We start from the raw sequence: 15,134 nt of genomic DNA, 5'->3' as shown, positions 1-15,134 counted from the left end.
TTTTCTCCAAATTTAAGTTCAACACCCAGGAATTCCCAAAACTGGAGAGAAGTCATCTCTATGTTGTAGAAATGCAAACACATTTCTCAGATTTCATCAATACACGCCAAATTCATAAGACATGGCCAAGAGCAAGACCCATTTGTCGTCTGATTCCAAGTCACACAAGAAAAGCTCAAGCTTGAAAAATTAAGAATAAATTATCATTGTCTAAGTCACAATTGAGAAATCTTAGTTGAAGTAGAAAATCCTGGTTGGACAAGAAAACATAATTCTAGTAGGAGAAAGAGTCCTAATCCTGTTGGGAGTCATAATGGGCAAGATGGTCAAAGTCAATTACTAGTTGGATAAGGAATCCGAATTCTATAAGGAATCCTAGTGGCATTAGAAAATAAAAGTCAAAGTCAACAATCAAAGTTCTAGAAGCTTCTCACAAGTATTGGGCCACACTACATGCAAGCAAGGAGGATTACGCCTTAAGGATGCATGGAGTCCATGAGGTAGCGCAATGGGACACCTAGATGCTGCAAGTCCATAAGGGCTTTAGCCCACTATATATAGTGCCGCAATTTACCAGGGTTTGGTTTACCTTTTAAAGTAAGGATATGTGTTTCCAAGTCTCCTAGGACTCTAACTTTCCACATTGAAAAAAAGGAGAAACCTCTAGTCCTCTCACTCCTATAAATACTTCTCATTCCCTCAGAATTCATCATCATTGAAACCAATTCACCAGTTGTTCTAGAGCTAAAATTCAGAAACTCAAGATATATAGGAAGAGAGAGAGAGAGAGAGAGAGAGAGAGAGAGAGAGAGAGAGAGAGAGAGAGAGAGAGAGAGAGAGAGAGCGTGACGCAAAGAGAAGAAGAGGAGGAACTCTAGGCACATGCACCTTTAAACCCTAGTCCTTGTCATAGCCATCCTTTGGTTCTTTTGTGTTATTTCTCCTAGTTTTCTTAGTTTAAGTTGTTATTATGGATTGGATGTTTATTTATTTAATGATAATTCTTATTTTAAATTTCATAGGTATGATTTAGTTTTGTTATGCTAGAAAAAGATTGAAACCCTAATTGTGTTGAACAATAAGTTTACTTATGGCTTCTAAGATCTTGTGATTTAATTTCATGCATGTTTGCATGTGATAAGTTTCTTTCATCTATTTGAATGCCATGCTAGTTGTTTGCTCTCTTTCCACTACTACAAAATAGCAATCAGACAACGGATTTTCACCGTTGTCTAAGTTTATAATTTACCGTCGTCTAATCGAGTGTTGTCTATTCATACCCCCAATAGACAACGGATAAAATCCGTTGTCCTAGTGCACCTACACAACGGTTATAGATGTACCACCGTTGTATATACAACCTTTAAAATCAATGATTTGGAAGATACCGTTGTTGAGTGCCAATTTAAACATCGGTTTATATTTAAAAACCGATATGTATATATATGTTAAACAACGGTTATGTTAAGTAAAGAATTGGTTTTACAACTATTTTAGGTAGAAACACGAGGTGAAATAGCCATTAAAACAACGGTTTATTGTTAATAACCGTTGTGTAGGCTATTGAAAATAGGTATACTGCCATGTCTATAGGTCTTTCATACTACGTTGTTTACATGAAACCGTTGTATGAATGCATTAAAACATCAGGTTTTAACCATATAACCATTGTATATACTTATTTGGTACATCGGTTTTGAGTTAGAAACTGTTGTATGAAGGCATTTAGCACAATGGCTTTTTAAGGTTTGTATGGTATGCTTATGGATTAGACAATGGTTTCTGATATTGAACAATTGTAAGTTAAGGGTATAGACCACGCTTTTGATTAAAAACTGTTGTATAATGTGCCTGTTTACATCTGTTTTAAGAAGCTCCCAATTGTCTTTGACCACAATGCAATTATAAACAAAAATGCACAATCTGATGAGATAGACTGTTTTGGTACAACCATTGTTCCAAATTGATTCCCATCATAATTAACATTCCTAATAAATTATACATTTACAAAATACCATTCACAATAATAAAGAATTGGAATTTATAAAATACCAAATAATATAAGATATTTCAAGATAGTAATTGTATATATGCCTTAACCCAATTCCATTTACAAAACCAACCATGCCATACACAAAAACCCTCCATATATGCCTTTCCAAAATATCAAGCATCAATCTAATCTACCAAATTGCTGCCATATATCAAAAGTATTATCCAGCAAAGCTAGCCTATCAATCATTAATATCCCCAAGCTAATCTAACAAAGTAATCAATCATATATATACTCCAAGCTAGTCTAACTAAACACATGGCCTACAAAATCAAGTCAAAAAGGTGTCATATATGCAATAATCCAACATTAGTCTACATATACTACCCCACAAAGTTTGCCCATTTAGCCCGGACTTCATTGATATCTAGCTTCTTGGGTATAAGTGTTGTCCTTCCTCCGCTCCCACTGAAACAAGGCAGAAATGGAGTACTAATTAAAAATAAAATTCAACCCAAAATGCAAACCTTCACAGCAGCAATATTCCTTGATGATAATTTAGCAGGTCGTTCTTTTGCTACTCTGACCACACCATCCAGGCTGCTTATAAACTTCTCGACATCATAAATCTCTTCGAAATTCCTGAAATTTCAGTTAAATTAGTTGCCTGCCAAAACCTTTATGTAGATCCAACCAAGAGAAGGTCATCAGTCTACCTTTTTTCACAAGAAATTAGTCTACCTTCATTGATCCACCACATTTCCCTTCCCCACCCACCCAAAATAAGCAAAATAAACATAATTTTACCTCAGAAAAAAAAAAAAAAGACCCGAAGATGAAGATTCTTTTCCATGGATCAAAAGAATAATAAAAATGTTCACCATATTGTTCATCCAAGCAGTTCGCATATACCAGTACATTTTTTATTGTGACGAACGGGCAACAACTAACACAAGCACAATGACAACAGAAACACTGGAAAGAGTATTACTAGTTCCGAAACTAGAAGTAATGATGGGAAAGCATGTTTTCAGTAGACCATTAGCTGACTAACCTCTCATCCCCTGGTTTGCTCCCTCTAATGTTAGGAAGTACAAGAGTTGCTCCCCTGGACAAAAAAGGACCGTTCAGAACTTTTAATTCAAGAACATTTCTTGGAACATGAAATTGCTATTTCCTGGCTCTCAAGTACTTTATTGATCAATTAGCATCAAAACTATATTTTTCCTTATGTGTTTTCCTTTATTGGCAAAGCATATCATCCTATTTCAATAATTATTGTCCAAGTATATGAAAATTTTCCTGACTCATTTTTCCTACTGGATACACCTGCCCACAGTTTCAATAAAATGAACAAAGCTTGAAATCTATAAATCGATGAATCCTCAAAAATCTGAACCAAAGCAGAAGTGATCATTATTGACAGCATACCTTAAGATCAACCAAAAAATTGGAAAGTAAATCAAGAACTCATATAAACAGATGCAAGTAGAAACAATATAAAATTTAAGGACTCAAAAGTTACATAATCAAGTTCCAAGAATTTAAAATCAAGCATATTGACACTTGGACAGAAAGACTTACGGGCGTATGACATATTTTGGTTTCCCTTCAACATCTTGTCCTATTGGAGCCCTAGAGTTAGAAGAACACATCAGAAAAATTAATTTCAGTAATACACTTCCTATAAATTGGAACTTCATGACAAAGCAGAGTTACTTATAAACAGCAAAGTATACCTCGTAATGATGCATGAAGCAACATCTAAACCCAACTTGGCAGTAGGATCAAACGTAAATCTGCCAATTTTGGGAGAAAACTACAAGAAATCTGTTACTAGGAATATAAAACATCTAATTGCATGTGTATAACATAGTCATTAATGGTTGGGATTTCATATGACCAGATTGAGTTGGTTATAGAAATTGCAACTTAATTTTTAACCCACCCCCCATTTCACCTCATGAGTGAGTAAGCAAACGAATGAGAGAAAGAGAGAGAGAGAGAGAGAGAGAGAGAGAGAGAGAGAGAGAGAGTCTAGGAGCTATACCTGAATAATTGAGTATTGTGGCTAACCCTTGAAGTGTCTTGCAACTTAAATTCAATCCACTTATTGGGATTAAGTGCTGAAAACACATTAAAGTATCTATTTAAAAGTATCTATTTAGCATGAGCAACATAAGGGTGAAAATTTTGATATATGACAATCCAAGATTAAGCTTCATATAATAAGTTGATAATACTTTAAAATAAAACTAAGTTAATTACCAATATAAACAAAATCCTTTTAGCTAAATATTTAGTCTTAAAAAAGTCCAACCAACTTTCATATTGTAATGCTCAACTTCTGTGTGTGTGGGGAGAGAGAGAGAGAGAGACTCACCAACTTTTGGACCAGTCAGTTCTTTGATTTCATGTAGATAAACCTGTGAAAAAATAAGAGTACTTAGTTCTCAATACAGAAGAACAACACATTTACTGAAATGATAATTTTAATAATCATTCATAAGTGACTAAATTTTACTGATATTATATTGGAAGTTACCTGAAATAGAGTGAGAGTGTTGAGAACAAAACATGCATAATCATTAGCATATAGCAGCTACAAGAAATCAAAAAGATAAATTAAGATAAAATAATTGAATAAATACAATGGTTTTAGCTAATTTATTAGGACTATCGAAATCAATGAAAAACTGAATTGATATAAAGAACATGAAGTATCCAATTTGATATATAAAGTATCTACCTGTATAACTCAGCAGCTCTTGATGTATACTTAGCCTCAATTTTGCCTCCATCAGCCCATCCATGCTGCTTAAATAAAAGCTGTGCGCGGTTGTTTCCCCCAAAGCTCATCGTTCTCAGCTGCTCAAATGTCCATGAGTCAAAATTTGTAGATCTATATCCATAATAACACATAACCGTAAGCTATGTGTTTGAGTAGGTAATGTCTATTACAGATGAGGTTTTGAATACAACTTTGAAAAATGATTCATAGAATTTCTATAATAATACAATAAAAGCATTTAGCAGTAGTGTGATTTCTTAATAGCACTGATACCGTTAGTTCCAACATAAACGAATAAATTTAAACCTCAACCATAACCTTCAGATTTTCAAATAATGAGAAAGAAATTGAAAAAAAAAATTAAAAAAACATCAAATGAGAATGAAATCTATAAAAGCCCTAAATTCAGAAAAAGTCAAAAATCTAGTATTGCTTTATAAACCTTAAATCATCAACAAATTTGTAAACCCTAGTTCAGCTTATGAAAAAAGCACAGACGCACCTTAGGCAGTTACCCACAATGTTCAGAGAGGACAATACTGATGGGTCCTTTGCAATGGGAATGAAAGGACCACAATGGGTGAGAGCGTAACACAAAGGCTCTGCAACTCACGCAAAGCTTTGAAAGGACGGTGATTTTTCCTAATCTCTTGAGGGAGGAGGTGGAGTTCGATTTGGGCATTTTAATTTTAAGAGTGTAGGAGGCTTTGAGAGAGACAGAGAGAGCACAGATCGAGAGGGTTTGTGAGAAAGAGAGAGCACCAGAGAAGGAGATAGACCAGCAGAGAGGGTTTGAGAGCAAGAGAGAATGAGAGAGAGCAGATCGAGGGATCGAGAGGGTGTGAGAGCTTTTTTTTTTTTTTGCCCAGAGAGTTTGAGAGCTTTTATCATGAAAAACCCAAAGAGTGCGTACATGGTGGTGAAAGGGCGACACAATGGTGGTGAAAGGGCGACACAATGGTGGTGAGGGACGGTGATGGGTGATGGCCATAATCAGAAGAGAGAAAGAGAAAGAGTGAGCAAAGTGAGAGTGCGGGAGGTCTGGGTTTTGGGAAGAAGCAAGTCTGGGTTTGAGGGCACGAGGAGGAGGAGGTCTGTGTTCTGTCTGAGGGGTTAAAGGCGCGATTGTTTTTTTCATTAACGCGGGCGTGTATTTTGTCAAATACAAAGACCCGCAAATTTTTTTATTTTTCTGTAACTTGTCCAACACAACGGTTTTACTTAAAACTATTGTGTTTAATAATTTAAGAAAATTCATCCGACCAAATAGCATTGGATATGATACCTTCATATAACAGTTTATTAAAATCCGTTGTGTGTTAAATTAAGATAACGGACAAAATAAGAACCGTTGTCTATTGACTGTTGTCTATTTATACAATTGTAGTAGTGTTTACTAATCACCTTAGGGTTGTATGCATCTAGTAATTGTTGTGGAATTGTGCAGGCGATAACAAAGTCCATAGTTTTAATAGGCAACAAGTGAATATCCTAAGAAGGTATTCATGATGATTAGAAATCATAGATGAGTCTCACAATATGATAACAAAGTACTTGTGTGCTCTATGTGTTTGTCAAATTCTCATGTATGCTTAATGACTCTATTAATTAATGGCTAACATGTCTAGGTATGCGATAATCAAGCTCTAGGAAACATGTGTAGTTAACTGGCTAATACGAGATAACCAATCTATTAATTCATGCATTAGGGGAATGATTTCCAAAATTGAATTCGCTAACCAAGGCCTTTTGTGTAGACAAACTGAACATTTGCAAACATGTTTTCAAACTTGGATAGGGTCCCCTAAGAGGAAGCTATGAACGTATGTAATGCTTACCCCTTATGGTTCCTTGTTTATTGGACGTTTATACAAGAACAAGGCACGATAAAGAGACGATTTTGGATGGAGGTCGTGCGGATCAGAATCCTTGGACTTGTCAACTTCCTGTTGATCATTGGTGATCCCACTCAGCTATTTTCTTGAGTTGGCCTTTGTTTGGTGATTCCCTCTCTGTTGTTTGGAGATGGTCACATGGACTATTTACCTTTATTTTCTTTCACAGTAGTGTTTGATTGATTTTGAAATCCTTTATTCGACTATATTGTCTTGTTTTTATTCTTCAAGGTTACCCTGAACTGCTGTAACCTTGGGGGTTGGTATTTTGTGAAATGTTTTTTAATTACTTCTCATTTTTCCGCTGTGTACTTAAATTAATACTCTGATCTAGCCCACTTTAAAACAAAAAGCTTAACTCATTTTGGGAGTATTTGGGAGTTTAATCCATTCGCTACAAGGGTTAAGGTCTCAGGTATTCTCACTACAAAAAAAAAAAAATATAACAAGCTTTCGCCGCCTAAGAGTTTGGGCGAAGAAAATGCGTCGCCCAAAGCATGTCACTTAAGACTTTAGGCGACGAATTCTTTATCTTCGTGTACCTTTAGGCGACGAAATCTTGTTTTTGGCGACTAAGAATTTTCGTCGCCTAAAGTGACTTAAGGTGACATAATTAGGGCTGCCCTTTGGTTTGATTTTTATTGAACCGACAAATTACTGACAGAATTTTTTGGTTTGATAAACCGATTTTTACAATTCGAAAATCTGAAATCCGAAACCGAAAAAATCTAAAAAAATTGGTTTGTTTTGGTAAAAACCGAAAAAAGTTGGTAAACCGACGAATTACAAAAAAATTTTGCTGAAAGAAACCGAAAAAATCGAAATATATATCTCAAAAAACTGAAACAATTACTGAAATTTAGTTATATATGCTTATATAATACTATTATGTTAGTGGTACAATAAATATTAAACAACTAATATTATAAACAACTATAAGAAAATATAATTGTATGATATTATCATATTAATATTATCAAAAGTGTGAGTTAAGATATAAAGTTATTCTCTACTAAAGTAAATGTTATTATTTTTAAGAAAATAAGAATCTCATCTTTAGGTAAGTAATCCATATATATATATATATACGCATGAAGGCTCCATTGTAGGATCCTACAAATAAAATTATTTATAGGATACCTCATGGGGCCTACTCTCATGTAGTTTTTTAATAATCCGAACTGTTTATTTTTTAAACCTCTATTCAAAAATCATTTTTGAAAAAAATTAGCCAAATCAGAAATCATTTGTCTGTCTAACTTTGATCAAACAAATGGACAGTTTTAACGAAAATTTTTGGTTCGTCTAATTGTTTGATCAAAGTTAGACAGACAAATGATTTCTGATTTGGCTAATTTTTTGCAAGAATGATCTATTAATAGAGATATACAAAATAGACGATTCGGATTGTTGAAAATATATGAAAGTGGGCCACATGAGGTATCCTACAAATAATTTTATTTGTAGGATCTTATAATGGAGCCTTCTTGTATATATATATATATATATTTATCGGTATATATACAAACTAAATTAATAGGATATGTACTAATATATATTATTAAAATAATTATATTAGTATATATTATTACCAAGGAATAAAATTTCGGGTTTCGAGGAAATTTCGGTGCAAATTTCGACGGAAATTTCGAAGATTTTTAAATTTCGAGAGAAATTAGACGGAAACGACGGAAATTGCTATTAAAATACGGAAATTTTGAATGAAACTTTACCATATGTTTATTTGACATATTATCTACTACATTGATAAAAAAACATTGAAGAAACCAAATTATATAGTAGGTTTCATGTAATATATGATAAATATAATGTGCGCTGGAGGCAAATACTGTTAAAAAAATAGTTCATTAATTAATAATTACATAAATTTGATTGAACAAACACCTCAGAGGTTGTGTAATTTTTTTTTCTAGTTTTTTATAAATGAAATGAACTTTTCAGAGTTTTGAATTATTGTTGTTGTGCTTGTTTGAAGTTGTTCAATTATTACTTTCTTTGGGAATTTTAAGGACAAAATTCTTATAAGAGGGATAGATTGTGAGACCCCGTATTTTTTTAAATTTTATTTTAAAAATTTATTTGAGAAATAAAATATTTTGAGTTAATTTTATAATTTTTGTTTTAAATTAGTTTGACCCAATTTTTGACTTTTCGAACTATTGGACTTTTGACTTCGATTTGTGGCTAGTTGAAAAGGTCTCAAACACACGAACACATAAGCGCAAACTGTGCATCGATCGAAGCTATAGTTTAAGAGATATGAGCATTTGAAACGAGGGATATTTTTGTAAATTTATAAACATGAGTTTTAAAAACTCAAAATTAAAATTTTTATGTTAATTTCTCTCTCCTCATTACATCATTCACGCAACCCACTCTACTAGTCAAATCTCATTCTCTTTCCTCATTTCATCATTCACGCAACCCACTACTATAATTATCTCTTCTCTCTCCTCCCTCTTTTCTCTTTCTTTTCTTCTCTTTTCTCTTTCTTTTTTATGTTCTTCTTCTTTCTCTCATATCTGATATCCTCCATCAGTAACTGCAGTTCGTGCTCCATCCCCATCCTCTCTCTCTCTCTCTCTCTCTCTCGGCATCTCCATCCCCTCACCGGCGCCGGCCACTAGCCCACTCTCATCTCTTTCTCCCTTCTCTCTTTCTCCCTGCTCTCGCCCTCTGTCGCCGCCCCCCGCCGCCGAAACTCACCAAAACCCAACCCCCCCTCTCTTCCTCCACGGCTTCAGCTCCTCCCAAAACCCAACCTCCCCAAAACCTAGCTTCCCAAAACCCAGAAATCCACCCAGTCAAAAATTTTGGACAAATTTCGAGAATTTCGACGAAATCATCGAAATTGAAACGAAATTTTGTTGGTTTAGGGTTAAAATTTCCATACCTCAAAAAATCAAAAATTTCGCCGAAATGTTTGAAATTTAAATCCTTGATTATTACTAATATTAATATTATTACAATTAATACCAGTATTATACTAAACTACCAATACCACTTGTGCAAAATATATATCCATCAAACATTTTATTTTTGGCATCATAATTGATTAAATTTTAATTTATATTGGTATATAATAATTAGTATTACTATAACTAAACCGAAAATGAACCGAAATAAATAAAAAATGAACCCAAAGTATTCGATACCAAAATTGAACCGAAAACTGAAGTTTACAAAAAATTACCAAATCGAAAAATAATGAAATCGAAAAATACTGAAATTTTTTGTTTTGTTTTGCCATAAGCCCCAATACTGAATCAAACCAACCGATGGGCAGCCCTAGACTCAGTTATGATATCACTCCAATTTTGTCACCCAAAGCATGTTGCTTAAGACTTTGCTTGATCTTCATCTCCTAAAGGTACACTTTAGGTGTTGAAATCTGGTTTTTGGCGACTAAGAATTTTTGTCGCCTAAAGTGATTTAAGGCGACGAAGTTATGATGTTGTCGCCTAGAATCACTTCGGGCGACGAACCTTATTTGTCCCCTAAAGTGACCCTGAGGTGACAAATATGTACGCTGTCGCCTAAAACCACTATAGGCGACGACATCATATCTTCGTCGCCCAAGTTTTTTTTTATTTTTTATTTTTTATTTTTATCCAAAAACTATATATAACATAAAATATATTAATAAATTATATTAACACAAATTAGCAAAAAATTCATAATTATATCCAAATTATATCTGTACAAATGATAACTAATATATGTTCATACAAACGATAACTAATATATGACCCTAGTGGTCAATCTAAGTCGTTGGCATCAACAGAATCCTGTCTTGGCGGTGCAGGCGCGCTAAACCCAAGTAGGTAGTAGGTGATCATCTGAAGCATTTGTGCTTGCTATGCCTGCATCTGAGTCACCTGTGCCTACACATGTGCCTGCATACGTGCCTCACAAGTCTCTTTCTCGGAATCTAGCTGATGTTGCATCTACTCCAATTGAGCGATCAGATCGGCGACGACTAGAGATGGCTGAGAAGAAGGCGATGAGGTATTGACGTCACAAATCATCCCATATCTCATGCCACTTATCTCCCTACCGGGCCTAACACCGACTGTGTCCATTAGAATACGAAGGCTGACATCGAGATCAGGTTGGATCGACTCCAACAGAGTGTCAGGCGCTAGGGAGCTAGCTGGCCGCTTCATCTAAATATCTCGCCTTCTTGACCAGCATTTCTACCTTCAAAACCGAATACACAAGTTAGAAATTAAGAAATTAAATAGGAATATAATAAAATTGTGAAAAAATATAAAAGATAAAAAACTAACATGTATCGCCCTTGCATCACTGCCGCTATGATTGCAAAAGACATCCTCATAGGTTTTTTTCTCCGGAAATCGCGAACCCGCCTGAACAAAAAAAGAATGTTGTGAAAGATTAAACAATACTAATGAATATATATGTATTAAATTAAATTAAAGAACGACGTACCCAACGTCGCTCCTCCAACCGGTATGTAATGGGCCTTGAACCACCATGATGTTCAATCCTTGTCGGCGCTTTCCGGTTTTTCACATTGATGGTCGACTTCTTCTGTTAAATATGAGACAAATTGTAAATGTGTTAGTACATATACAATAAAGGAATGAAATAACAAAAGAAAATAATATTTTGAAGTCTTAAAATGATATAACGTACCAAAAATGTAGGAGACTCGAACTCCGTGCACATATACTGCCACTGCTCAAGCCAATCTACCATCTTTGATAGAGGGTTGGCCAATGCATCAACTGGCGACGCCCACTTCTTATAGTGTATGTGCAGCTCGTGTTTCCACTCCTTGAACTTACTCGTGCTTTCACTCTTTGAATTTAGTCTCGCGCAAAGTATCCTGAGGCGACCCACCTCAATATTCGTCGCCTAGCGAGACTTTGGGAGACAAAACGACATATTTGTCGCCCAAAGTACAACCCCACATCCATTTTGGCACGCAATTCTGGGCGACGGCCTAATTTTCGTCGCCCAATGGTAATTTGGGCGACGAAGGATATTGTCGTCGCCTAAAGTACCCTTGGGCAACTAAAATCTACGTCGCCTATAATTCTAAACCTTTATGTTTTAAGGCGACGAATTTGGGTTCATCGCCAAAAAGGTTTTTTCTTGTAGTGCCTCAAGGCGGGTGCCTCTGTTGCATGTCAAAGTTTGGGGCACGATAGCTGGAAGGTTTGAGATTACTTCAATCCCTCTCCATCTATCTAGCCTGTGGTGAGGGAGAGTCATTGAGGGTTGTCAATGCAGTTAATAATGGTCAAGCTACCTTTTCAACCCATAGGGAGGGTTAATGATGATCTTTGTTTGCTCATTAATCTCTAGGGGGAATTCATGTTTCTTACAGTCCTCGTAGGGAATGGAGTGACACACACTACTACAATAATATAAATAGACAACGGTGAAAAACCGTTGTCTATTTACCCAAAATTCCGTCGTCTAGGCGAGTGACGACTATAGTATATTTAGACAACGGTAAAAACCCGTTGTCTAAATGTATTAATACAACATTTATAATTTAAAACTGTTGTCTAGTATCCACCAAAATACCCAATATTCATCTTAAACAGTTGTTTTGAAACCCAATACACAACGTTTACAGATACAAAACAATTGTATTAGTAATAATTAGACAATACTTATATGATATAAATGTTGTCTGAAGTCTTATTAAACATCCGTTTTAAGAAACACCGTTGCATAATTAAGTATAAAACCAGCATGATGTTTGTACATAAGAAACTCAACAACAGTTTTTACTAAAACATGTTATTTTAATTACTTATACATATCATTTTATATCTTAAAACCGTTGGGTAATCATGTTTTCCACAACTTTTTTTAACTATATGTGATGTTAAGTTAGGTGTTTGACAAGTAATTTTTTTTCAAAAATGTTGTATAGATAGATGATACACATCAATTTTTTGGTTAATCGTTTTAACTGTTGTTAGTAGGAGTTTTATACAATGGTTATTTAACTAAAACCGTTGTCTATTGTTAATTAACATAATTTTTTTAAATTTAAAACTGTTGTTTGTTTGATTCACATTTTAATATCCTTGCTTACATCCAATTGAATCCCCATTAATTCCCTGCTTGCATATCCAATTGGAATTAAATCCCACTAAATCCCTGCTTGTTGCATCCAAAGTAATCCACAAATATTGGTAACTCAAAAAGATCCATGAATTCATTAAATTGGAATTGGAGTTTACAAAGTCGATCATGATAACAAACCCATTCACACATTCCTTGCCAATTAATGTACAGCCCAAAAAATTATAAGTAACTTGATAACTACAAAAAGTACTTGTTGATTACAAAAACTATAAAGCTAGGGATGACATGGTCTAACCTAAGTAATCGTGCAAAGTCAGCCATATAAATACCAAAATATCTGACTTTGCAATATTAGCTAGTCAATGAACTGCTCCCATCATAATATTGCATGTCTACACAGCCTAGCCAGTTAGCTATACAAAATATTTACCAAAAAATGCTTGTTAAACCCAGCCAGCAGATTTAGGGAAGTGAGGAGTACGTATTGGATCTACATATAGCGCACCAGAAAGCCTGCCCATTCAGCACGTACTTCATCAATCTGGTCCTGTGAGTAGGTGTTGTCCTTTCTCCTTTCTCACTGAAATTAACCATGGAGTAACAAAGGGATTAACATAAGGGAATACACCAAGACACAAGTGACTTAAAAAACAATTAACCTGCCATAACCATCAAGTTAATCATGAACCATCAAATTAATGATCTAATTGACTTAAAAAACAATTAACCTGTCAACCATAAAATTAATCCATCATCATCATAATTAACAAGGGTTTTTACACAATTGATCCAAACCACATTTTAAACAAAATGAAACATGTCCCAAGTGTAATGAGGTTGCAGCCAAACCATCATGTTATCATGACACCATGAAACATGCACACTGTAACACATGCAGTATACCAACATTCAACATTCAAACCTGGGCAAAGTTTAGTAGACAGCAGGAAATTGTTCAAAGGTCTATTTTGATTTGGTAAGATTGAAATAATTCTAGCATGCAAACTTAATTAGATGAAAGAGCTTAATTCCACTTATGACGACTACACAAAAATAGTGAACCCCAATATCTGTTTAGAAGTTACAAAAATTCAGGAAATTAATTTGCTGGCCAATTAATCAATTTCATGAAAGTGCAAGTCACCAATCAATTGGTCAACATGACAAAACAAACAGGCTAAATCTAAGCATAGGTCCAAGAAAAGAGTTGCATGACCCAAAGAAAGGTGGGATTTTCAAAAATAAACTATCAAAGGTGCACAACAACACAACAAATGATAAGCATATGTAAAATGAGTAACCTAAATACACCAAAGAAAAAAAATCAAAAATAAAAGAGAACAAGCGACTTGGAAACTAGTAGGGCATCAAGTTGCTACTATAAATAACTTCTTTGTTTTCATAATGCTACTATGAACACATGCAAATGTGCATAAGACTTAAAATCTGTCCCAATTAAGTCTAGGCCAAATGCTACCTAGGACTTAAAATCTGCCCCACATGCAATTAAACCTTTCAGCTTATTAAATTTCAAACTTCCCATGATATATATATCCTAGTATATATACATTCCAAATAGTATAAAATTAAGTCTAAATTTCAAGTTCAGTTTGTACCTTGGTAGCAAAGCTTAATCCTTCATCTTCAACTATCTCTTTCATAAACCGCATAACAAAATAGCCACACTCCTTGTGGGTTGGTTGTTGAGGAATGCCCTAAATAGTATAAGCAATAGAATTAGGACCGAAATTCATAATCTTAAGTATTATATCTAAATCACTATGAACTTGAGTAGAAATTAGCAAACATGCATACCGACAAGTTTTTCCACACAACTGCCTTGTTCCCTTTCTTATTCCCTTGGGCTTTAAAGATTCTGATCGCACTTTAACATGAAAACAGATACCGTGTATCAGCATAGCAAATAAAAACCTTATACATGCATATGCATAAATAAATCAAACTGTTGTTTTGGGAATCAAGCTTCTGCTCAATTAATTACTTACTTGTCCACCACGGTTCTCCATTCTTCACCACATAGTCTCCTTCTCATTGGGTCCAAAAAATGGACAATCTCCTTGCCCGGATTGACAACCGTTAACGCCCAATGATTTCTACACAAAAAATTCATTAAACATCTACCAAACTTCTTATGGATTATGTTAAATTGCAAAACAACTATAAAACACATTAAAACAATTACTTACCCAGAGTTATAAGGGACTAAGTAAAGCTGATCCTCAGCAGAACTTTTGAACCTATCTGCTAATACTCGTGATCTCTCATCAACGGTTCCACAGCCAATAGCCCCCATTCGAGCAGGGTCAATAAAACCAATCATGTCATTCATTTTTGATTTCTT

At 34.6% G+C, this 15,134-nt stretch overlaps 1 long non-coding RNA gene across 7 annotated transcripts; it reads right to left on the bottom strand.

The window, feature by feature from the left end:
- Positions 1–2,061: 2,061 nt before the first annotated feature.
- LOC147291897 (uncharacterized) lies at positions 2,062–5,877 on the bottom strand. Of its 7 annotated transcripts, none has more exons than XR_015121285.1 (9): positions 5,287–5,877; positions 4,743–4,861; positions 4,539–4,595; positions 4,377–4,419; positions 4,044–4,119; positions 3,733–3,812; positions 3,578–3,628; positions 3,048–3,101; positions 2,062–2,635 (listed from the first exon to the last, which is right to left on the bottom strand). It is a non-coding gene; the product is annotated as an uncharacterized LOC147291897 (long non-coding RNA). The 7 variants fall into 7 exon arrangements; XR_015121289.1 differs by having other exon boundaries at positions 3,733–3,792; XR_015121288.1 differs by having other exon boundaries at positions 4,044–4,419; positions 4,743–4,895.
- Positions 5,878–15,134: the final 9,257 nt, after the last annotated feature.

Source organism: Dryas octopetala, chromosome 3 (genome assembly GCF_963921425.1).
Source record: "Dryas octopetala chromosome 3, drDryOcto1.1, whole genome shotgun sequence".
NCBI classification, from domain to species: domain Eukaryota; kingdom Viridiplantae; phylum Streptophyta; class Magnoliopsida; order Rosales; family Rosaceae; genus Dryas; species Dryas octopetala.
This window is presented reverse-complemented; position numbering and strand designations above follow the sequence as displayed.